The sequence below is a fragment of the Prionailurus viverrinus genome, chromosome B3, assembly GCF_022837055.1.
Source record: "Prionailurus viverrinus isolate Anna chromosome B3, UM_Priviv_1.0, whole genome shotgun sequence".
In the NCBI taxonomy this organism is placed as follows: Eukaryota; Metazoa; Chordata; class Mammalia; order Carnivora; family Felidae; genus Prionailurus; species Prionailurus viverrinus.
The window spans coordinates 99,810,947-99,835,454 of NC_062566.1; the positions used below are offsets into that span (position 1 = coordinate 99,810,947).

Sequence of the window (24,508 nt, forward strand, 5' to 3'; positions counted from 1 at the left end):
TTAAAGAGTGCCCTGCTGGGGTGCCTGGCTGGCTTAGTGGGTAGAGCTTGGACTCTTGATCTTGGGGTGGAGTTGAGTCCTGCGTTGGGTGTAGAGCTCACTTAAAGAGAGAGAGAGACAGGGGAGCCTGGGTGGCTTGGTCGGTTAAGCGTCCGACTTCGGCTCACGTCATGATCTCACGGTCCGTGAGTTCGAGCCCCGCGTCGGGCTGTGTGCTGACCGCTCAGAGCCTGGAGCCTGTTTCAGATTCTGTGTCTCCCTCTCTCTCTGCCCCTCCCCTGTTCATGCTCTGTCTCTCTCTGTCTCAAAAATAAATAAACGTTTAAAAAAATTTTTTTTTAAAAAAGAGAGAGAGAGACAGAGTGAGAGAGAGAGATAGTACTATGCCTCAAGGAGAAGTTCACCTCTACATTTCACTTTTTCTAAGCTACCTTATAAGGGAACTCTTTAAAACAAAGGAGGGGTTCCTGGCTTAGTGGGCGTCAGACTCTTGATTTTGGCTCAGGTCATGATCTCAGGGTTCATAAGATTAAGCCCAGTGCAGAACCTGCTTAGGATTCTCTCTTTTCATCTCTCTCTGCCCGCCCCCTCAAAACAAATAAACTTGAAAAAGAACAGAAAAGAAAGAAATGAGGAGACTTCACAGAAGAAAATTTAGAGTTAGAGTTTCACAGTATTTTGTATTTTATTCATTCTTTACAAGAGGCAAACCTCTAACTTTCTTCACTGCTTGAAACAGTTCCACTTCAAAGGTCACCAGTTTTGAGCTCCCCATTCTGACCCCAAACAACCTTTTTTCTCTTTCCCTTTTCTTTCATGTCTTTTGAATCTGTTCTTTGTTTTCATGGGGGGGGGGACTCCGTTCTCTGCCTCCTTTTCTCCCTCCCTCCTTCCCTTCCTTCTTCCATAATTATTTCTTGAGCGAGAGTTTATTGTGTGCCAGGTATAGCCCTTGGAGAGTCAAAGATTAATCTGACATGCTTCCTGCCTGGGTTGAGCCTGCTGTCTAGTGTGGGTCTGTCCAGTGGTTTTCACATTGGTTGTTCACTCTCAGCGGCTGAGACCGGACTGCTGGAGCAGTGAATTGAGGAGGGTTTGGGGCTCATATCTAGTTCTGGTAAGAAAGGATGCCAAAATCAATTAGCGATGTCGGCCAGTGGCCTGGGAACAGAATGGTTGGTGTGTGTGCCGTGCCTTGCCAACCCATAATCCAAGAGAGCCAAAGCTTTTTCCGGATCTGTTTTTCCTTTGCCCAATCTGACCCTCAAGTTGGGAACTTTAAAGGGTGCTTTATTATTTAAAAAAAAAAATTAATGTTTATTTATTTTTGAGAGAGAGGGAGACAGAACATGAGCGAGAGAGGGGCAGAGAGAGAGAGGGAGACACAGAATCCGAAGCAGGCTCCAGGCTTCAGGCTCTGAGCTGTCAGCACAGAGCCTGACACAGGACTCAAACTCATGAACCGTGAGATCGTGACTTGAGCCGAAGGCTTAACCGACTGAACCATCCAGGCTCCCCTAAAGGGTGCTTTAATTAGCATCCTAGGGGCGCCTGGGTGGCTCAGTCGGTTAAGCGGCCGACTTCGGCTCAGGTCATGATCTCGAGGTCCATGAGTTCAAGCCCCGTGTCGGGCTCTGTGCTGACAGCTCAGAGCCTGGAATCTGTTTCAGATTCTGTGTATCCCTCTCTCTGACCCTCCCCTGTTCATACTCTGTCTCTCTCTGTCTCAAAAATAAATAAACGTTAAAAAAAAAAATTTAATTAGCATCCTAGTGTACATCCCTTGCTTACATATGGTAAGTGCCCACCATATCATTCCGTAAATCGTGTTCACCATTGCCGACTAATTTCTCTTTTCTCCCCTAGGCTATCAAGTTTTGCTAGAGAAAGACGTGAAACCATTCTGATTCAGGTCAATAAAAATTCATGCTTCCAAACTTCTTTAGTTCTTACTGCTGCTCTGTACTCGTTTATTACTCTCTCGGAGATTCACTAATGAGTTTCCTCCCTTGGTTGTTTAAGGCCATCTGTAAATCTCCTTCGAGGTCCTATTCCTTCCCTCAATCTTTTCTATTTTCCTTCATCCATTGCTTCTTCTGCCCTTCTGCCTCAAAGGATGTGGCATCTCTCTTATTTCTAGATTGAGCACAACTCATCCAGGACTTTTCTCTGTAACGTCCGTTCATTGAAACTCTAAATTCCCTTGCCATAGGTTCTTTAGTTTGGAGAAAATAAAGAATAAAGTACAGAGATTAATATAACAAATATGGGTGTTTCCAATACCCAGCATGACCGTTGCCACTGTTATGATGCATTGGCTTATCTTTTTTGTAATAAAAAGAAAAGTTACAGGGATGCCTGGCTGACCCAGTCAGTAGAGCATGCAACTCTTATTCTCTGGGGTTGTGAGTTCAAGCCCCACGTTGGGCATAGAACTTACTTAAAATTTTTTATAATTTATTTTTCAACTTTTTTTTTAACTTTTTAAAGTTTATTTATTTGTTTTGAGAAAGTGAGTGTGTGTGGGAGGAGAAGAGAGAGAGAGAGAAAATCCCAAGTAGCTTGAACTCATAAACCGTTAGTTCATGACCTGAGCTGAAATCAAGGGTCAGACGCTTAACCGACTGAGCCACCCAGGCACCCCCAAAAACTTAAAAATTAAAAAAAAGTCACAGATAAGGTTGAAGTTCCCTTTGACCTACATCCTCAGTGCTATTCCTTTCTTCCCCTTCCCAGAAGCAGCCCTATTATGTATGATTTTTCTATGGGTTCTCTAACTTTATTAAAGTATTTATTTACATGTGTGTATACATAAATGACATGTAAGATTATTTAGTGGAGAATTTAAGGACTTACACATTTCATGTTTTACAACCTACATTTTCCTTCCACATGTTTCTGCCCTCTGTCTGTGCTGATATGTGTGGATCCAGATGTCAACTCCCTGACAGCAGGGGTTTTGGCTTGCTTATCTCTAAATCCCCAGAACCTAGAACAGTACTGTATTTGGCACTGAGTAAGTACTCAATATGTATTTCATAGGTGAATTAATATAGCTAGCTCATTTTTAGCTGCTATGTACTAATCAATTGCATGACTATCCCTCATATCACATTTTATTTATTTGCTCCCCCGGTCCATAATTTAGGTTGTTTCTCATTTACAAGCAATGTTGGAGAACACTCTTGTGTAAGTCTTCTTGTGCCTCCACTTGAGATTTTTTAAAAAATGTTTAGTTGTTTATTTTGAGAGAGAGAGAGAGTGAGCAAGGGAGGGGCAGAGAGAGAGGGAGGCAGAGAATCCCAAACAGGCTCCACAACTGTCAGTGCAGAGCTCAATGCAGGGCTGGAAACCACGAACTGGGAGATTGTGACCTGTGCCAAAACCAAGAGTTTGATGCTTAAGTGACGCTTACCCCACTGAGCCACCCAGGAACCCCTGTTTGAGATTTCACCAGGCATGCTTACCTAAAGTTGGAATTACTACATTGTAGGAAATAAGCTTTAACCTCTCTCTAGATAATTGCTTTTCAAAGTTTCCTGGTTTTCAAACATGTTCAAGAATTTCTTTCTACAGTTGTCCCTCCCCCTTCCCTGAGTGCTCTATACCCTGAAGCAATAGTTCTATCTTATTCTTTCTTTTGGCATCTCAACTTTTCAAAATAATAATCCATTGGCCCAGGATCCATTCATGCCTAATGCTTGAAAGAGCCAACCTCTGATTTTTAAGTTGTATTAGTGAATTAGTTCTCCCTTTTAAAGATAATTACTATACGTTTACACATATATAGTAAAAATTATTATATATAGTAAATATGTAGTATACATATGCTATAAATATAGTAAATACAGTAATTTTTACACTATTTATACTTATGTTTATAGTATTACTATAGTAATGGTATTTATAGTATTACCCATCACTACTGCCCTCCACAAGGGTAGTCACCATTCTGATTTGTAACAGCACAGATTTTATATGAGTTTATATGAGAGAGAACAGTTGTGGAGTCCTGGTTAGACCAAAGTCTCCAGGGCAGTCCAGCAGGCTGGAGACACAGGGGACTTGATGTTGCAGCTCAAGTCTAAAGGCAGTCTGGAAGAATTCCCTCTTTTTGGGGGGACCTCAGTCTCTTTCTCTTAAACCCTTCAACTGATTGGATGAAGCCCGCCCATATTATGAAGGTTGATCTGCTTTATTCAAAATCTACTAATATTTTTTAATTAAATATTTTTAATGTTTATTTATTTTTGAGAGAGAGAGCAAGAGAGAGAGAGAGAGAGAGGGAGAGAGAGAGAGAGAGAGAGAGAGAGAGAGAACGAGTGGGGGAGGGGCAGAGAGGGAGAAGCAGAATCCAAAACAGGCTCTAGGCTCTAAGCTGTCAGCACAGAGCTCGATGTGGGGCTCGAACTCCCGAACCATGAGATCATACCCTGAGCCCATGTCAGATGCCCAACTGACTGAGCCCCCAGGTGCCCCAAAATCTATCATTTTTTTTCAAGTTGTACTTATTGAAGTACTCTCTACACCTAACATGGGGCTTGAACTCACAACCCTGAGATCAAGAGTCATATGCTCTACTGACTGAGCCAGCCAGGTGCCCCCCAAATTGACTAATTTAAATGTTAATCTCATCTAAGAAATACCTTCACACCAACATCTAGACTGGTGTTTGATCAACTCTCTGGGTACCATGGCCTACCCAAGTCAACACATAAAATTAACCATCACAATAGGTGATAAGCTTTTTAAGCCTCTTAATCTATAGATTTTCCCAGGCATAGTCTTGTCTCTCTTTTCCTTTTATAATTTATTTGTTGAAGACGCTGAGTCCTTTGTATTTTTTTTTTTTCAGGCATGGTGTAGTTTGATTCTTTTCCCTATCAGTTAGTAGTTGGATCTCAAGGTTTGATCAGATTCAGGTTTGAAATTTTTGACTAGGTTGCTTCACAAGTTGGGTGTTTATTCTTTTATCAGAAGGCACATAATGTCTGGTTGTCTCTCTTTGTGATGTTACTGGTCATTGATGGCTCGGTGCCTAGACCCATGAATTCATTAGGAAATTGCGAAACGGCAGTAATTTGATTCTATTATTTCTTCTTCATTTTTTAGCTGCAATGCTTCCAAAAAAAGAAATTTAACTTATTTATTAATTGGTTAACTAGTGGTATAGGGTGAATAGGAAAGTCAGGATAAACTTTTTTTTCTCTTTGTTTGCCAGCTTTCAAATAATGAAGTTAGTTGACAAACATTCTCTGAAAGTGATCATTATTAATTCATGAATTTGAACTCATCTGATGGACTTCAAACCATATATTTACTGATACCTCAAATTGTTCCGTCCTTGGCAAAAGAGAGTCTTTGAATTGACTCCTGGGTCTTTCTGACATGCCCTTAATCATATTTACTGTGCTATCTGGTAGGATGGAAATATGTTCCAGGCTAATCTGGTACGTTTCTTTAAGGGAAATGGAACTTCTACTTCACCATCTCAATGTTAGGGATACTAATTATTATTATAAAACTATTGTAATCCTTTCAGTGAATAGAGTCAGGAAATTGTTTTTAAAGTTTTTTTTTTTAATTTTTTTGTTCTTTAACATTTATTTATCATTGAGAGATAGAGAGACACAGAGTGTGAGCAGGGGAGGGGTAGAGAGACAGGGAGACACAGAATCCGAAGCAGGCTCCAGGCTCCGAGCTGCCAGCACAGAGCCCGACGCAGGGCTCGAACCCACGAACGGTGAGATCATGACCTGAGCTGAAGTCGGCCGCTCAACCGACTGAGCCACCCAGGCGCCCCTAAAATTTTTTTATTTATTTTGAGAGAGACAGCACATGGGAGGGGCAGAGAGAGAGAAAGAGAGAGGGAGAGAATCCCAAGCAGGCTCTGCACTGTCAGCACAGAGCCCAATTCCGAGCTCGAACTCATGAACTGTGAGATCATGACCTGAGCTGAAACCAAGGGTCAGATGCTTAACTGACTGAGCCACCCAGGTGCCCCAGGAAAAAATTTTTTTTTCAATATATGAAATTAAAAAAAATTTTTTTAAGTTAAAATATATCATGAGTTCATACTGATATTTCTTTTTTCTTTTCTTTTCTTTTTTTAAATGATTTTATTTTTAAGTAATCTCTGTACCCAACTTGGAGCTCAAACTCACAACCCCAAGATCAAGAGTCGCATGCTCTACCGACTGAACCAGCCGGGCGCCTCCATGCTGATATTTCTGATTCACATTCAGGACTGTATGTTTTGCTGCTCAAACTCTCCTATCTTATATCTATATCTCTTTTTTCTCTCACTAAGAATTCTGATTTTCAAGGACACCACAGATGATAGAATCAGATCGTCAAAAATGTTCTCATTTTCTTTATTCTACATTCCACAGAATAATAGTACTAAAGCTACGACTTGTAATATGATTATTAGAAAGAGTTTTGAGTTCTTTTTTGCTGCTGTTTGTTATCCTATGAAAGACTGGGTATACATTTAAATTAATTTTATTTTTAAAGACTGCGTTAAGATTTTAATTTTGTACGTTTCCCAAGACTCTTCTTGTTAAACATATGCACTGTGTATGTCTCTGCCCACAAAATTATGTGGCTCATGGAGCTTCCTTGCCCTCTGCCTTTTGTTAGCTCTTATTCTCATCACTTCTGTGTATATTGAAAGCTGCTTTTGGAAGTTTAAAGTTCTTTATTATATATATATTTTTTAAGTTTATTTATTTATTTTGAGAGAGAGAGAGAGAGAGACAGCATGAGGGAGAGGAGGGGCAGAGAGAGAAGGAGAGAGAGAATCCCAAGCAGGCTCTGCACTGCCAGTGTAGAAACTAATGTGGGGCTCGAACTCATGAACTATGAGATCATAACGCAAGCCGAAATCAAGAGTAAGACGCTTAACCGACTGAGCCACCTGGGTGCCCCAAAGTCTTTATAATTTAAAAAAGTCAGATTTCAAAACGTCATCACAGATAACTTATATTTTTTATTCAGTTTTTTCCTGTTAAGAAGACCCTGATCAAGAATAGCCTGGGGCACCTGGGTGGCTCAGTCGCTTAAGCGGCCGACTTGGGGTCAGGTCATGATCTTGCAGTTTGTGAGTTCGATCCCCACCTCGGGCTCTGTGCTGACAGCTCAGAGCCTGGAGCCTGCTTCGGATTCTTGTCTCATTCTCTCTCTGCCCCTCCCCCACTCGTGCTCAGTCTCTCTCTGTCTCTCTCTCTCTCAAAAATAAACACAAAAAAAAAACTTATAAAAAAAAAAAAAAAGAATAGCCCAGGTTGATTTCTCTGTATTTTCACTAGACAGTTGTCCCTGGTCTTCCAAAACTGTATCTGATCAAAAAATCCAAGATTTTTATAACGCAGTGTATCCACAAGTATTAGATTAACTCCAATATCCCAGTTACTAATGGTAAATGCATGCTATTCATCAACGATGCACAATAATGACAATCTCTGGGGACTGAAGCCCTTGCCAAGACTTTTGACCCCAGTCGGGTATTAGTGACATCTTTTAAGAAATTTCAAAAAACCTTGTGAATCCATCCCTTTAAACTTTATCTTAGGTGTAGTCCAAGGACTTTAGTCTAGCATAGACTGTCCAGTAAGGTAGATGCCAGCTACATGTGGCTATTTAAATTTAACAATAGCTAAAATAAAATAAAATAAAATAAAATAAAATAAAGTAAAATAAAATATTCAATTCCTTGTTACACTAACCAATTTCGAGTACTCAATGGTCATATCACTAGTGGCCACTAGATTGGAGAGCACATATTATATAACACTTCCATCGCTGCAGAATGGCCCTGATTTAGAAAGTCGTAAGCTGTGAAAGAGGCAACACAACTCCTTGGTTTTCATGGTGTTCCTGAAGAACCTCAATTATGTTGATGACAATGATGATGATGATTGACCGTTACAATAATTATAAAAACTATGGCCATTTATTTGTTTTTTTAATACTACACCAGGAACTGTACTAATCTCTTTTCAAAGGCGTCTCATTTTCCCCTCTCATCAACACTGTGCCGTAGGTGTTTTACAACTGAGGAAGTTGCGGATTTGCAGGAGCCCAAGATCACATAGTTAGCATATACTGGACTGGAGCCGGTGTTCAGAGCAAGTCTGTCTGACTCCAAAGCCCATGGGTTAAGTCATTCTGCCACATACCACATATCCTCTCTGGATGGCTCAGTCGCTTAAGCATCTAACTCTTGATTTTGGCACAGGCCATGATATCACAGTTCATGAGATCAAGCCCCATGTTGGGCTCCATGCTAACAGCGCAGAACCTGCTTGGGATTCTCTCTCACTCTCTCTCTGTCTCTGTCCCTCCCCTGCTCTCTCTGTCTTTCTCTCTTTCAGTAAGTAAATAAACTTAAAAAAAAAAAAAGAGAAGTGACATAAATTATGGAAGATGGAGTTAGGGATGCATAACATAAAACCTCTCCAGCCTGTAACTATTTTCAGCTAAAATAGACCAAGATAAAGCAACTCAAACCTTGATTTTTGAATATAATGGAATATCTTAAAAATCATATTCATGTAAAAGAAGGATGCAACTTTATATTTTAAAAAGATCTACACTGATGTTGAAAATGGAAATGGCCTGAGCTGTGACTCCTTTGCAAAGTTTTCGTTAGAAAATGTAGTGATTAATGACGTGTTCTGGTGGCAGGCAGGAATGCCCCTGCCAACCTCTACCTGTGATCTTGAGCAAATTCTTCACCAGGGTAACACATTATCTGTAAAGTGGGAATATAAGTGCTATTTACCCACATTGGACAGTTGTGGGATTAAAATGAGATCATGCAAACAAAATGCTTAGCATCATATGTGGCTTATAGTAAATGCTCTGTAACTCATACTTTCTTATTCTTATTAGTTATTAACATGTTGCTTCTTTGCAACTGATGTGGGATTCCAAATGGCTAGGCCAGGGTAGGGTCAATTGGTCTTAGGCTAGGTAGGGGGGCCCCCCCTAGGACTTTATTAGTTCCCTGCAGGCCCACCTCAATAGGTAAGAAAGATACCATATTGCTTCCAATCTATCCTAAGGAAGAAGTACCAACACGGATGACTAAAAGTCAGGGTCTCGCATAAACTGAGCTAATGACCAGATCAAAGGTTCTTAGTCACAGCTGCACATGAGAATCATCTCAAAGAATCATCTCAAGAATCATCTCTTCAAAGAAGAGCTTTTGAAAAATAATTTCCAGACAAATTAAATCAGAATCTTTGGGTATAGGGCCTAGAATCAGTATTTTTAAGAAGAGATTCCCCCAAATGATTTTAGCGTGCAGTTAGGATTAAGAGCAATCTTACCCGATGGTGTGTAAGGTTTCTTCCAGTACCCAGAATATCTGCTAGAAGTCCTCAGGCATGAACTCCTTAACCTCTGATCTCCTGCCCATATATATCTCTTCAGGGGCAACTGTCTCCCTTTTCTGAAGATGAGATGTCTTTATCCTGACAAAGCTGAAGGCTTACCCCTGGAATTGTGTCCTGCCTTCTTGAGGAGCAAATTCTAGTAATTACTTCTCTTCCTGTATGTTCATCCTCTCTGCTTTCTAAGGCTTCCTTCTCCCAGTAAATAAATATATTCAAATTATTTTCATCTTAACACACACACACACACACACACACACACACACACATACCCTAGAACCAAATCAAACCCAAATAAAAAGACCCTTTCATGGTTCTGTGTCTCCCCATGTGACTACTGTCAGATGAAGTGCTGATACACGCTCCAGTTCATGGCCCTTCAGTTCGTAGTCCAGCTTTCAGAAAACACGGTCTCCGCCCATGTTCCTCATACCACACATTTTATTTAATCTCCCCGCCCCCACCCCTGCAGTGTGGCACTGCCCCATCCCCCCGAAACTGTTCTCAGCAATGTCAATAAGGGCTGCTGTCTTATGGTTCTCACCTAACAGGACACTGCTGACTTCACTCTCATTCTTTTCTTTTTCCTTCCCATTTTATTGGGGTCAAATATTCATAACAGAACATGTGTGCTAAGCCATTTTAAAGAATACATATGGTATTACATACATTCATAATGTTATATAACCATTATCATTATCTAGTCCCAGAACTTCTCGTCATCACAGACAGAAACCTCCTACCCATTAAGCAGGCACTCTCCACTCCCCAAACCCCAACAGCCTCAGGCAACCACTAATCTCTAGGGATTTTCCCATTTCGCCTATTGTCTCTAATAAAATACGTGACCTTTTGTGACTGGCTTCTTTCATTTAGCATAACGTTTTCAAAGTCCTCCATGTTAAAGCATATACCTATACTGCATTCTTTGTATAGCTAAATAATACTCCATTGTATGGATATACCTCATTTTGTTTATCCATTCATCTGGTGATGGACTTTTGGGTCATTTCCACCTTTGGCTATTGTTGAATAGAACTGCTATGAACATTCGTGAATGTGTTTTTATTTGAATACCTGTTTTCAATTCTTTGGGGGTTTATTCCTAGGAGCGGAGTTGCTGAGTCATGTGGTAATACCAAGTTTAACTTATCGAGGACCCGCCGAGCTGTTTGCCACAGTAGTTGTGCAATTTTACATTACCACCAGCCATGTATGAGAGCTCCAATTTCTCCACACCAGTGCCAACACTTGTGTTATTTGGTTTCAAATTATGGCCATCCCAGTGGGTGTAAAGGGATATCTTATTGCTGATTTGATTGGCAGTTTCCTAACGTCTGGTGATGTTGACCATCTTTTCATATGCTTGTTCACCACTTGTACTCCTTCTTTGGGGAAATGTGTATTCAAGTCATTTGCCTGTTTTTAAATCGAGGTGTCTTTTCGTTGTTGAGTGTCTCATTCTTTTGTTTGTTTGTTTGTTTGTTTTTAAAGATGTTATTTTTAAGTAATCTCTATGCCCAAAGTGGGGCTTACACTCACAACCCTGAGATCAAGAGTAACACACCTCACTGACTGAGCCAGCCAGAAGTCCATCATTTCTTTTTTAATTTTTTTTTTAACGCTTATTTATTTTTGACACAGAGAGAGAGAGAGACAGAGCATGAACGGGGGAGGGTCAGAGAGAGGGAGACACAGAATCTGAAACAGGCTCCAGGCTCTGAGCTGTCAGCACAGAGCACTTCGCGGGGCTCAAACTCACGGACCGCAAGATCATGACCTGAGCCGAAGTCGGCCGCTTAACCGACTGAGCCACCCAGGTGCCCCTCCATCATTTTTTTTTTAATCCATGTTTTTATCTGATATTTTTCACACAAAGAAAGAAATACATGCTTGCTAAAGAGCGTAAATAAAATATTTCTCTTTCTGGTTTTTCATGACAGCACTCTTTCTTAATTTTCTTCCCACTTTCTTTGCAAGTTTCTTCTGGCTTCTTTATATGTTCTTGTTCCTTCTCCTGACATTTTACTGGTGGAGCACTCCAAGATTCTGTGCTCAGTCTTCTTCTCTTCTTACAGTAAACATTTTCTGATGTTCACATTCATAACGCTAAGGATAACTCCAGTTATGACTTCTTTTTGAGTCTAGGAAGAAGAGTATACACAATCAGACATCACCACTTAGGTATCTCAAAAGGATCTCAAGCTGAAAATGTCCCCAAATTACCAACTACCTCCATAAACCTGCTGCTTCTCCCCCCTTTTTTTTTTCAAGTTTATGTGTTTATTGTTTTTAGTAATCTCTGCACCCATTGTGGGGCTCCAACTCATGACCTTGAGACCAAGAGTAGTATGCTCTTCCAACTGAGCCATCTCGGACTCCTTTTCTTTTTTCTTTCTTTCTTTCTTTCTTTCTTTCTTTCTTTCTTTTGATGTTTAGTTATTATTGAGAGACAGAGAGAGACAGAGCATGAGCATGGGAGGGGCAGAAAGAGGGGGAGACACAAAATCCAAAGCAGACTCCAGGTTCCAAGCTGTCAGCACAGAGCCCGACGCAGGGCTTGAACTCACAAATCACACAATTATGACCTGAGCTGAAGTCGTATGCCCAACCGACTGAGCCACCCAGGCGCCCCATCAGATTCCTTTTCCATTTTTCTTAGTATAAATAAGTGGCACCAGTATCTGTCAACGTCATTGCCTAAGGAAAAATCCAGACAGTTATTTCAAGATTTTTTCCCCCTTCGACTCACATCTAATTAATCAATATCTACTATCGATTCTGATTTCTAAATGTATGTTTTATCTTTCTCCTCTTTTCCAACCTTAGTACCTCTGGAATGGTTCAGCTCATCAATATCCATTGTCTGCACTATTGAAGTACTTGGTCATTGTTTTTTTCTGCCTCCATGTCTGTCCTCCCCCAACTTATTCTATGCATTTTCTAAATAAAAAGTTGATCACATTACTTGAAATTCTTCAATTAACCTCTATGGTCTATGGAATAAAAATTACATATTTAAAAATTATTTATTTATTATTATTTTTTAATAAAGTATTTTAATTTTATTTTAATTTTATTTTTTAAAGTTTATTTATTTTGAGAGAGAGCAAGAGAGTTTGTGTGTGTGCAAGTGGGGGAGAGGCAGAGAGAGAGAGGGAGAGAGAGAATCCCAAGCAGACTCCGTGCTGTCAGCACAGAGCCTGACATCGGCCTTGATCCCACGTGAGATTATGACCTGAGCCAAAATCAGGAGTTGGATGCTTAGCCGACTGAGCTTCCCAGGTGCCCCACATTTTTATTTAATGTGAACTGTATGCCCAGTGTGGGGCTTGAACTCATGACTGAGGCAGCCAGGCGCCCCTATTCTTTTTTTTCTTTTAATGCAGAAACAGACAAAGTTTTAGTTTTTAATATTTAACAGCAGAGCAGACCAAGGTCTGAGATGTGAAGTTACCATGTTCAAAAAATTGGTGGGGCAGGAGGTAGAAATCACTCTATAAACTAATGGTATAGTATGTGATAAAAAGAATACTCACTTTATAAAAAAATTAATTCTGAAGACATTCTTAAGCATAGCATAAAATGAATTTTGCTATTTGTCCTCAGAATCCTGTTCATACCTCATTTCTTTCATATTTTGTTTGAACAATAATAAACTAGTTGTGTTTTCTTAAGCAGCCTAAATTATACATAGCTCTATGTCTTGGCATGTGACATTCTCTCTACCTGGAACAGTTACTATTTTTGCTTCTTTTTATTCTTGCTCATTTTTCTTTCTTTCTTTTTTTTTTTTTTAAGATTTTATTTTTAAGTAATCTCTGCACCCAATGTGGGGCTCAAACTCAAAACCCTGAGATCAAGAGTTGCATATTCTCTTTAAAAAATTTTAAGGGGCGCCTGGGTGGCTCAGTCGGTTAAGCGCCTGACTTCGGCTCAGGTCATGATCTCGTGGTCCGTGAGTTCGAGCCCCGCATCAGTCTCTGTGCTGACAGCTCAGAGCCTGGAGCCTGTTTCGGAGTCTGTGTCTCCCTCTCTCTGACCCTCCCCTGTTCATGCTCTGTCTCTCTCTGTCTCAAAAGTGAATAAATGTTAAAAAAAAATTAAAAAAAAATTTTTTTTAAAGAGGGGGAGGGGGGCACCTGGGTGGCTCAGTCGGTTAGGCTTCTGACTTCAGCCCAGGTCATGATCCCACGGTTCATGAATTCAAGCCCTGCATCAGGCTCTGTGCTGACAGCACAGAGCCTGGAGCCTCGTAAGGATTCTGTGTCTTTCTCTCTCTCTGTCCCTCTTCTGCTCATGTTCTGTCTCTCTGTCTCTCAAAAATAAACAAACGTTAAAAAAAAAATTTAAGAGTTGCATGCTCTTCCAACTGAGCTAGCAAGGCACCCCTTCTTATTCATTTTTTCAAGTTCTATCTCAAAAGCTACTTCCTCTATAAAGTCTTCCAGACTCCATCATAGAACTGTAATTCTCTTCTTATATTTCTATTGTGCACTGCGCATGCTTATCACATAGAGATTACCTTATTGTAATTTAATTGTTTAAATAAATGCTTCCTCAAGAGACTGTGACATCCTTGAGTTCAGCAACTATGTAGGCCCAATGCCAGATATGCAGCATGTTGTCAAGTGAGCAGGCACTCAATACATATTTGTTGAATGCTCACTGGACTCCAGTGTTGATCCTTCCATTAGTAAAAATGCCCTTAAACCACAATGGCTGTGCTGAATCACTAAAAAAAACCTTGAGTGAAATTAAATGGTGGCTATGTGAAAATCCTTCACCACCAGAAAATAGTATATTTGTTTGTCATCATGGGAACAAGCCATAAAACTAGATATAAAAGCAACATAAAGGTTCATTACTCTTCCATCTTTTGAATTTTTTTTTTTAGTGTTTTTATTTATTTTTGAGACAGAGAGAGACAAAGCATGAGCAGGGGAGGGGCAGAGAGAGAGGGAGACACAGAATTCGAAGCAGGCTCCAGGCTCTGAGCTGTCAGCACAGAGCCCGATGCGGGGCTCAAACTCACAGACTGTGAGATCATGACCTGAACTGAAGTGGGACACTTAACCGACTGAGCCACCTAGGCACTCCTACTCTTCCATCTTTTGTAAGCAAGCTCTAGGTATTAAATTACCTCTTACAGGACAGATTTTTTTTTCTTTTACCATTAGCAACTGAGTCTCTATTTTAAAAAATGTTGCTCAAAACTTTCATATTATAGATCTTACAAAAACTTGCATATTAATCTCAGAGTTATTCCTTAAACAAGGGTATTTTGATAACTCCAAATAGCTATTTTAAAACCGTACATCAAAACTTTTTTATGGTATCAGGTTCCCTGAAAAAACATGCAAGGAATTTCCTTTATTTTTTTGAGGACTGTATTTGGCTTAGGCTGATCCCAAAACATAATACTTTTATTTTATAAGCAAGAGTTATTACATTTTACTTGACTTTAAAGTCATTGCCTTTGTTTGCGAACTGTCCTTGATAATGTTAATGGTTCATGGATAAAGTTATTTGGAAAACAGATTTCATGCTACTCTGAAGAATGTCAGAGTTGAAAAATCAGCCAGAAGTAAAGACAATAATACCTTAAACCTAAAAATCTGGTCATTCTATCACACTGTTAGTGCCTATGCTTACTGGTCCTTCAAGACTCTGAAATGGAGGTGAGTAAACTAAGCTGTCTTCTTAGCTCTGGAGTGTGGTGTGCAGATTAGGGAGGTAAGAGTTAGACCATAGGTTCACCAGTAAACAGATCGGAGTTTCTCCCCTTTAATGGCTAATGCACAACATTTTGGCGAAACCATCATATTTCTTACCAGATGGCTGAAACTTTGTCCATGATGCAGTTTGGAGACAGTAGAGAAGTGGGCATAGCTCTCCCCAAAACAGACTTAAGTCATTGCCACTAGTTTCATCTTTATTTCCATGATGCTCACTTTCTCCTATTGAATTAATCCATCTATTGGGAACCATTTGGAGAGAGAGGAAGAGTGAACAACATGAGAGAAAAGAGAGAGAAGAGCGAGGAGACAGGGAGGGAAGGAAGAATGGCAGGGTGTAGGTGAGGACGCCTGGCTGGCTTAGTCGGTAGAGCATGTGACTCTTGATCTTGGGGTGGTGAGTTCAAGTCCCATGTTAGGCATAGAGCTTACTTAAAAAAATCAAATGGATTTAATAAAAACTTTTTAAAAAATCAATGATATTACAAAAAAGAATGGCAGGTGTAGAAGAAGAGGAAAAGGGAAGAAAGGACAGAGAAGGAAGAAGTATGTGTGTGTAAAAGAGACAGACAAACATGGGTGGGGGGCTGGGGAGAAGCAGAGGAAAGAAAGAGAAAAAGATAATAGGTGATATTCAGTGGACTTTCTAGCAGCTTTCACTTGATCAAAATAAGTGGAGACAAATTAAAGTCTTCCCTTGAAAGTTCTCTCAAGTTATTTTTCCTTGAAGATGAGGTAAAATGTCAACATTTCTACTAGGAAATTTAATAACTTAAGGGAGTGTACATTGTTACTTGGCCTTCACTTAATAATGATTTCAAAAATTCAGAATAGGAATAATTTTATTTAAAAGTACTGACCATATTAGGGGCACTTGGCTGGCTCAGTCAGTAGAGCATGCAACTCTTGATCTCAGGGTCATGAGTTCGAGTCTCACATTGGGTGTAGAGATTACTTAAAAATAAATTAAAAAAATAAAAGTATTTACTATATTAGATCATAACATTTACCCCTGAGCAGAACAAGTACAAAAGCCAAGCTCATTCCTGCCCCCACCCGAGGTCCGCCCAGAATATAATGCCATTTTCAGAAGGGAAGGAAGAAATCCATATCTTTTTCTTTTGCTCTTGCTGATATGAACGAGTGGCCCTATCCTCCTGAGCTTCATAGACCAAGTCTGACCACGATCTCACAGAGTCAATGTTTGTTAGATGCTTTGTCAGCATCAGTTTCATCCTTTACTCTTCCCAATAGTCTCTAGTTTCGTTTGGGGGTCTATGTAATTTTATGAAAGCCTACCTCACTGCATCCTAGAGTAGGCCAAGCCAATCACCACATTCTATCTTCTTGACTGCAGCAGTGGAAGCAAGGGTCAACATGTGAACTGAGCTGACCATACAGTGGCTATAGAGGGTTTTCTGGGAATGCTGGAACAAAGTTGCTCTCCCTGACACAAAAAAAGAAGGCGTATGGCTCCAGTAACTATGAGCAGCCATTTTGGGAGTAGGCGTGGAGCTAGTCTTGGATGAAGCTGACATGAATTGCTGGAAAGAACTCGCCAGATCTTTTGGATATCCTTGAGGTATCAGATCAAGCCTCATCTACAACATCCCTATCTCTGCATTTTTTGGTTGTGTGAGGTGATAAATGTTCTTTTCTGTATTATTTACTGTCAGTCTGAGTGTAATGTAAATGTTTTCCCTTCAGTAAAGAGATTATGCTGCCAGAAAGAGCCATTACTATGCTTTTTGTTTTAAGTAATGATGACTGCTCTTTTTGAAAAGATCCTGGGACAGGCAGCAGCAGAATTTTATACTGGGAAGATACTTTCAGATTGCAGAAACCAGAGTATCTTCAGGGGTTGGCCAAGGGATTTCAGTCTGGGATTCTTCTAAGAATGTCCCTCTTGCTATAAGATACTAAAGCTTTTTCATATTAAAATTCCATTGTAACTTGTTTCTGATTTATTTATCATCTATAATATGTGAAAGAAATTAATGTATAAAAGTTCATGAATGAAATAGTGTGAAGATTAGACAGAATCTTTTTTTTTTTTAAATTTTTTTTTTTTTTTACAACGTTTATTCATTTTTGGGACAGAGAGATACAGAGCATGAACGGGCGAGGGGCAGAGAGAGAGGGAGACACAGATTCGGAAACAGGCTCCAGGCTCTGAGCCATCAGCCCAGAGCCTGACGCGGGGCTCGAACTCACGGACTGCAAGATCGTGACCTGGCTGAAGTCGGACGCTTAACCGACTGCGCCACCCAGGCGCCCCTAGACAGAATCTTTTGAAATAGGGTAAATTTTTCATATTTGGAAGTCAAAGAAGAGAGTACAATATAGTTCTATTCTACAATTCCTGGAGCCCTTAGTTTATGCCTGGAACTCTTTAGATTCCACAGGCGCAGCAGAGGCAGGCAGGTAAAACAGACTTTACCTTCAAGAAGTTTCTAGTCCAGCTGGTAAGGATTAGACAGGGGCTTAAATTAGACTAGCAACAGCTGTCATTATTAGCTATACTTATGAGCTTATGAGTAAAAAGAAACAAATATCATAATAAAACTATAATGTGGCATGGGGTTTGGATGAAGGAGAAAGACCATATAGTTGGGAGAGAATGGGAAAGGGCAAAGGTAGGTTTCATGGAGCTGAGACCATGTGAGCTGGATCCTGAAGAATCGCTACTTCTGTAATTCCCTGTCCTTTGTTGCTCCCTTTCATGGCACCCTTTTTCTTCTTCAGCAGCTACTTGCATGTTTATTTATTTAATGATCCATCTCACCAAGCTATTGATTTCATGGGGTGGGCCCCATGGTCCACTCTGATTTGCTCCCCATTGTATTCCCAGCACAAAGCCCAGTGCCTGGTACATAGTATGCGATCAATAAAAATCTGTTGAGTAAATAAATGAACAATTAGATGAATGATGGACGGCACTAGGTACTATTGCTGAATGCCAGTTATGGAACACTCACTGTGGTCAGCACATAGGTGATCAAATGTATTGCATTCAACAAAAATACGAGGTACGTTTTATGTCAGCTTTATAGAGGAAGAGACGGGGAACTACAAAAGATAGATAGCTTACCCAGTGCCATGCTACAAGTGCCTGGCTATAGCCATACCCACGGAGGTCTCTCTCCAAAATTTGCGCTGCCAATCACTGCACAATATTGCTTCCCCTTCACTATGTACCATGTGCCACTTGTTTGACACGTGTTACCCCATTTTACTTTCTCATTTACTTCTAGCAACAACCTGTGAGTTAGTTATCGCTAGCCTCATTTAATAGCCGCGAAAACAGATTCAGAGATGTTTGTTCACTCACTCAACAAATATTTATTGTCTGTCTACCAATTGCCAGTCGCCATGCTACTCCTGGAGACAGAATAGTGAGACAAACAGTCATCCTCCCTGCCCATGTGGAACTTATGGACTTCTAGGGGAGGCAGACAGTGATCAGATGTACAATAACAAACCGTGAGAAGTGCTGAGGGAAAGTCAGGGTGTCCTACGTGCACCTCATGGCTTCAGTGAGGCCCATGTGACTCCAAGGTTCTCAAGTTTTTATACGACTCTTTTAAAAAAATTATTTTCAGTTTATTTATCTATTTAGTTATTATTTGAGAGAAAGTGTAGGAGCGGGGGAGAGGGGCAGAGGGAGAGAGAGAGAAATCTTAAGCAGGCCCCACTCTTAGCAAAGAGCCTGACGCAGGGTTCAATCTCACCACCCGGAGATCGTGACCTGAGCTGAAATCAAGTCAGATCAGAGTCTTACCCGACTGAGCCACCCAGGTGCCCCTCTTCTTGGTTTTTAACAACATGGTGGATAAAACTTGAACTGGCAGAGAGGAAGGACGGGAGTGGCCCCCAAAGTGCAACTCTCTAGTATGACCAGAGAAGGTGGGGAGATATGTGTAGGAAATCATGTGAGTAGCTGAGGCTGGAAAAATCACAGAGTGTTGAAGGTCTAGTAAGGGACTGTCCTTCTTTAGGAAGTCAATGGAGAGCCATTCAAAAGGTTTTGAATGAAATCTCAAATCAAAGTATCTTTTAGAGAAGAGTAGCTTAAAAAGCAGAAACAGTGACAGAGGTGGCATGGGGGGAAGACTTACTTACTGGTTCAACATGGCACTAAGTTTGGATTTATTTTGCCTATGTTTTTTTTTTAATTTTTTTTTTTAACATTTATTTATTTTTGAGACAGAGAGAGACAGAGCATGAACGGGGGAGGGTCAGAGAGAGAGGGAGACACAGAATCCGAAACAGGCTCCAGGCTCTGAGCTGTCAGCACAGAGCCTGATGTGGGGCTCGAACCCACAGACCACGAGATCGTGACCTGAGCTGAAGTCGGACCCTCAACTGGCTGAGCCACGCAGGCGCCCCAATTTTGCCTATGTTTTGTCAGTGTATTAGTTAGGATGTAGGTTTAGCTGAAAACACAGCGGTTTTAACAAGACAGGAGCATATTTTTTCTCTCACATAGAGGTTGAGCTGAGATGGCAACTCTGTTCCCGAAAACCATTAAGGGTTCTTTTATTTCGATTTGAAGAGGGAGAAGGGTGAAAAGAAGACCTGCCACTTAGGGACCCAACAAGGAGGAGGTTGCACACGTCACTTCTGCTTGCTTCATCTCGGCCAGAGCCGAGCCTTAGAGCTGCACTCGGCAGTTATAAGGAGATGTGTAAACGTCATCTCTGGTTTTGCTGTCTGCATGCCTTAGGGCAAAAATCCATAACTATGGAAAAGAGGGCATGATTATTAGGATACGACCAGCAGTCTCTGCCATACTCACAGGCTTCTCTTCTGAGAAAGAGAAATCTCGGTGATTCATTTGCTCCTGTTAGAAAAGCATCCAAGAAAATGAAAAAAAAAAAAATTTAATGCTTATTATTTTTGAGAGAGAGAAAGAGAGCAAGCAGAGGAGGGGCAGATAGGGAGGGAGACACAGAATCAGAAGCAGAATCCAGGGTCCGAGCTGTCAGCCCAGAGCCCGACGCAGGGCTGGAACTCACATACTGGGAGAACTCCCATACCGGGAGATATGATCTCAGCTGAAGTCAGCTACTTAACCCACCGAGCCACCCAGACCCCCCCCCCCCCCCAGAAGGCATCCAAATTTTAAATAATGTTGGATTTTTAAAGAATTAAAATTGTTAAAAAATTTTTTTCACATACCATAGAAAGCTAAGTAAAATTTGACAGCTTATAACTCTAAGTAATAACACAAAAAGCAAAATCCATTCTGATTCCATAGATAACTATGGAGAAAAACTTTATTTTAAAACAAATTACCTAGAAAAAGATAAAGTAAGTAATCCATGATATACTTTTATGTCCTTAAGACTGCAAAAGGTACTATTTGACACTCTGATATTAATATTAATGTTAGCCATACTAGTATTTGACATTAACGTTGCATATATTTTCCTTCCCCCTTAATTTCCCATTAAAACGTAACAACCCATTCCTTAGTTGAAGACTGAGAGTCATTTTTACCAAACTTGAAGAACGAGCAGTCAAAAGAAAATGCCTCTGTGTATGGGGTGTTCCCATCTTGGCAGGTTCTATGATGTGAGTGGCTTCTGCCCTGAACCATGAAAGGAAGGATTCCACTGGGAGGACTGGGGCTGAACTGATCCACTTCCTGTGTCACAGCTGGGACAGCAACATACAATATCCACGCCATAGAGTAAAGCACATTTGCTGTCCTGGGCAGCCCTTAATTTTAGTTCATTTTCCTGCACCTATTTATTTGATCGCTCATTAATTGCCTCTGAGCAGAGAAAATGTTTCCTTTAAGAAGGTTAAACAAAGAGTTTATTGACATAAGTGAATTGGTGGAAGAAAACATTATTAAATAAAAGACACTTATTTAAACACCAAATTAATCATTTAAAGGCAAATTAGAGGTCATATCCCCTCCTAACTAAATAATGTTAACCAGTAATGAGATATCCATTTTAGATATAAGCACTTTCAGATTCAGGCTGCTGGTTGAGCTGTGCCTTGGGTTTCCAAGTGTTCAGAGTCCATAATTACACTGGTGCTTTAAACGTCACTATTTTAAACCATATTCCATCTATAATGGGATAATGTGATATCGTTTTTCATTGTATAATTAAAAACTGAATAAATAAAGCTTCTCTTTCATCCCAGCAGAAAAGAAGACTCATGCTCTGAGAGAAGACCCCCAGTGGAGACAGACTCACCTCGGGCTCTGGCTCCAATTATTGAACTTCCCACACCACCGGTGCTTGTGTGTTCTTGGCGACGGCCAAGTTGATCCGGCTGGGCCACAGGTAACTTTCCGATATCCTAGCTGGGGCCATATGCCCGCCCGGCTATTCTACACCTGCACCTCTTTCAGGACTCCATTATGTAAGCTTCAGAGACTGAAGAGAAAGTCACAGCGATTTTTGTTGTGCTAGAGGTAGTGCAGTTCCTGCAGTTGTCTGGTATTTTAGCGTGGTATTTTTCTCTTCCAGTTGGAGGGTGTCACAAGTGCCTACCCACATCCAGCCACACACCTTTGTCACACAACCACAGGGGCAATGCCCCATGCACCAGTCCACTGCTGGGCTCGCATTAGCTGGACTCCCAACCACCATGACTGTTGAGTGTTGACAGGTGCCAGAGATTCACCCTCCAGGCTCTTCCATTGAGAAACTGACGCTGAAACCAGCGGCTTTGTGCCACACGGCGCTGAAGTTTCGTTTGTAGCCAGACAGGAGTCAGGAAAATTTTAAGGTTAATCCAATCTGACGTTAGCCCGCCCCTGTTGGATATGACCATCAGATGGTCCAGCAGATTCTTTTTTATCAAAATATTTTATTGTGCATATGTGGAGAAGATGGGGGAAAGACTCCCAATGGACAAGAGCTTGATTTGGTTCGTATTTTTTTGAGCGTCCGTTTCCGACTGCTCTTTTAACCCCCTGTAAGTCAATTAATCTTGCTTTTATAATAATTGTCTTGATTCAGCATGGTTTATCAATGAATACTGCTTACCTTAACTCATTGCTGCCCCTTGCTTGGGTAACCTATGCGTTTTGAAGGCATGGGACTAGGTTCAGGCTTTAAAGGCCTGAGGTAACTCTTGGAAATACCATCCAACAATCTGAGTCTCGCTGTTCCCACCACATACTAACTGGAATTATGGCCTCCTCCAAATCCTATTCTCCTCCCAACCACATGACTTCTTTTTTCAGCTGTGACAAGAGAATCAGCTTATGACAAATTGCGCATCGGAGAAGGTATATCTCTATGATGTGGGTGGGCAACGTAATTTAGGATTCTACAGGCTTATGCCCAACCCATTATTTGAAGGCTAAGGAGCGGTAAAGGGAAAAGTTGGTTCAAGCAATCCCGATACTGCTCATTAACTGGGAGACAGAAAGGAATAAAATAGGACTTTCCTGATTATTTCAGGAGCTCTCTCCACTTCCCCACGCCACACCCCCTCCCCCCCATCAGACATTTAGACTGAGGAAGAAAGGCACTTTGTGTTTAAGGTTAATCAAGTTTCAGTACAATTTTTTTTTTCAAACTAGAATCACACTAATCTTTTTTTCTTGCTCTAATGTGTGGCTGTTGAAATCCTCAGCTGTGATAAATTAAGCTACTTATTAATCTAATTATCGTACATTCATCCTAGAAACTTTCATGTGACTTGAAAAGGCTATTCAACCTTTTCCCTCCCCTCCTAGAAAGGGCTCAACCTTGCACCAATTAAGATCATTCTGAAGTAAGGCTTTAAAAAAGCTTTCTCTAATCACCCAATGGAACATGGACCAGTGGAAACCAAACTCAGAGCTCTGGGAAAAAGTTTAGCATTCCTTTCTGTCTGCCAACTTTTATGGTTTCATGGCACAAGGGAGGAAGACTTCATTTTCCTATTTAGTTGTTCTTTCACTGACCTCCAAATAAAGTCCATGTAATTACTGAGCAAATAAAGTTGCAGCATGTGTTTTAAAAATCAATTGCCATTCTTGGACTATAGAAATGTAACAATACACAGATTTGCCGGAAAATGCCCAGCACCAACCATATGAACTAAACCCTGTACTGTATCTGTACAATGGAGTAGTTTTGACCCCTAAAGCACATATTTACTATGCAGATTTTTAAAAGGGTTTCTTTTATGACTTATCTATTGATATTAAAATGTCCCCATCCTAATATAGGTTCAATTTAGGATTAAAAATATGTTGCAAATGTATCATATCTTAAACATCCATTCATTGCCAAATGCCTCACTTCTTTTTTTTAAATGATGGCATAAATGGAGCTATTTTACATTCAAATTAAACTAGCTATTAATTTGAATGCAAAGCAGCTCAATGTACAGGATGCAATTTCAATGACAGGTTTACCCCAAGACAGAACGGAGCAAGTCAACATGGGTGAGTCCTGGTGGATTGTCCCCTACTCTTGGTGCCTGGCAAACTTGCTCACTGTGAATAGTTTTTGAAGTGAAGATTAAAAGAGTGGCATTATAAAGTATAATTACATTTTATTGAAACTCTAGAAATCAGAAAAAATTCAGCAGGAAACTTTTAGTGAAACATGATGTGTTGTCATTATCATTAAAAGATAAAAGTTCCATACTGTTTTTATCTGTTTATTTGGAAGAAATCCAGCCTTTACAGTTATGCAGGAAACAAAAAACGGGAATGCAGGAGTAATTATTAAAGCTGTGTGATTTGTTATCTCAGCTACTGTCTTTCCAAATGGTAATGCGATATCAGCAGCTGCAGACGGTGGCTGATTTCCTCTATTAGTAAACAAGTGCTTTGGAGACCTGTGTGGGGCACTTTAAGCTCGCTACTCCCCGAAGTGCTGTCAGGCTTAACTACTAATCCATGGTATTTCAGAGCACTGGAAATTCATCTTTATAAAACCTGAACAAAAAAGGGAAAAAAGCCTGGAGGGCATGAGCTCCCTCTGGTGAGACAAATGACATGTTCATTTATTAATGAAACAATAACCCTGGAAAGAGGATCAAAGCACATTCCATCCTCACTTTACAATCCCCAATTTTCTCAGGCCAAACCATTTAATTGAGCCATGACAATGGAATACTTAATTGTTGCCTTAAAGTTTTGAAGAAGCGACTTCTTCAGCATCAATGTACATTTCAGGATTATTATTCAAGTACAATGTAGCCGGATTGAAGCTGGTGGAATTTGATTCATCCTACATTGGGGGGTCTTTAGCAGGCAGAAAATGGGTTTTCTTGAACATGCCAGCAGCACCCACCACCAGCACCTCTTGCCTGTCACTGCCCCTTCCCTTGCCTGCAACAGCCCTGATGGGTTGCTTCCTCATGATGAAATAACCGGCCTCATGTGTGGGTGACTGGGAAAGA

General features: G+C 40.6%; 1 long non-coding RNA gene across 7 annotated transcripts in view; it reads left to right on the forward strand.

Annotated features, from left to right (window-relative positions):
• LOC125167637 (uncharacterized) overlaps window positions 1-24,508 on the forward strand; it is a 232,336-nt gene that overhangs the window by 127,683 nt on the left and 80,145 nt on the right. For 3 of the 7 annotated variants that reach the window (XR_007152862.1, XR_007152864.1, XR_007152861.1), the window contains one exon: window positions 21,299-21,441. The exons of 1 other annotated variant lie outside the window; for it this stretch is intronic. This is a non-coding gene — a long non-coding RNA (uncharacterized LOC125167637). The remainder of the gene's footprint in view (window positions 1-21,298; window positions 21,442-24,508) is intronic. 3 more of the 7 variants (XR_007152866.1, XR_007152865.1, XR_007152863.1) reach the window with 1 other exon arrangement.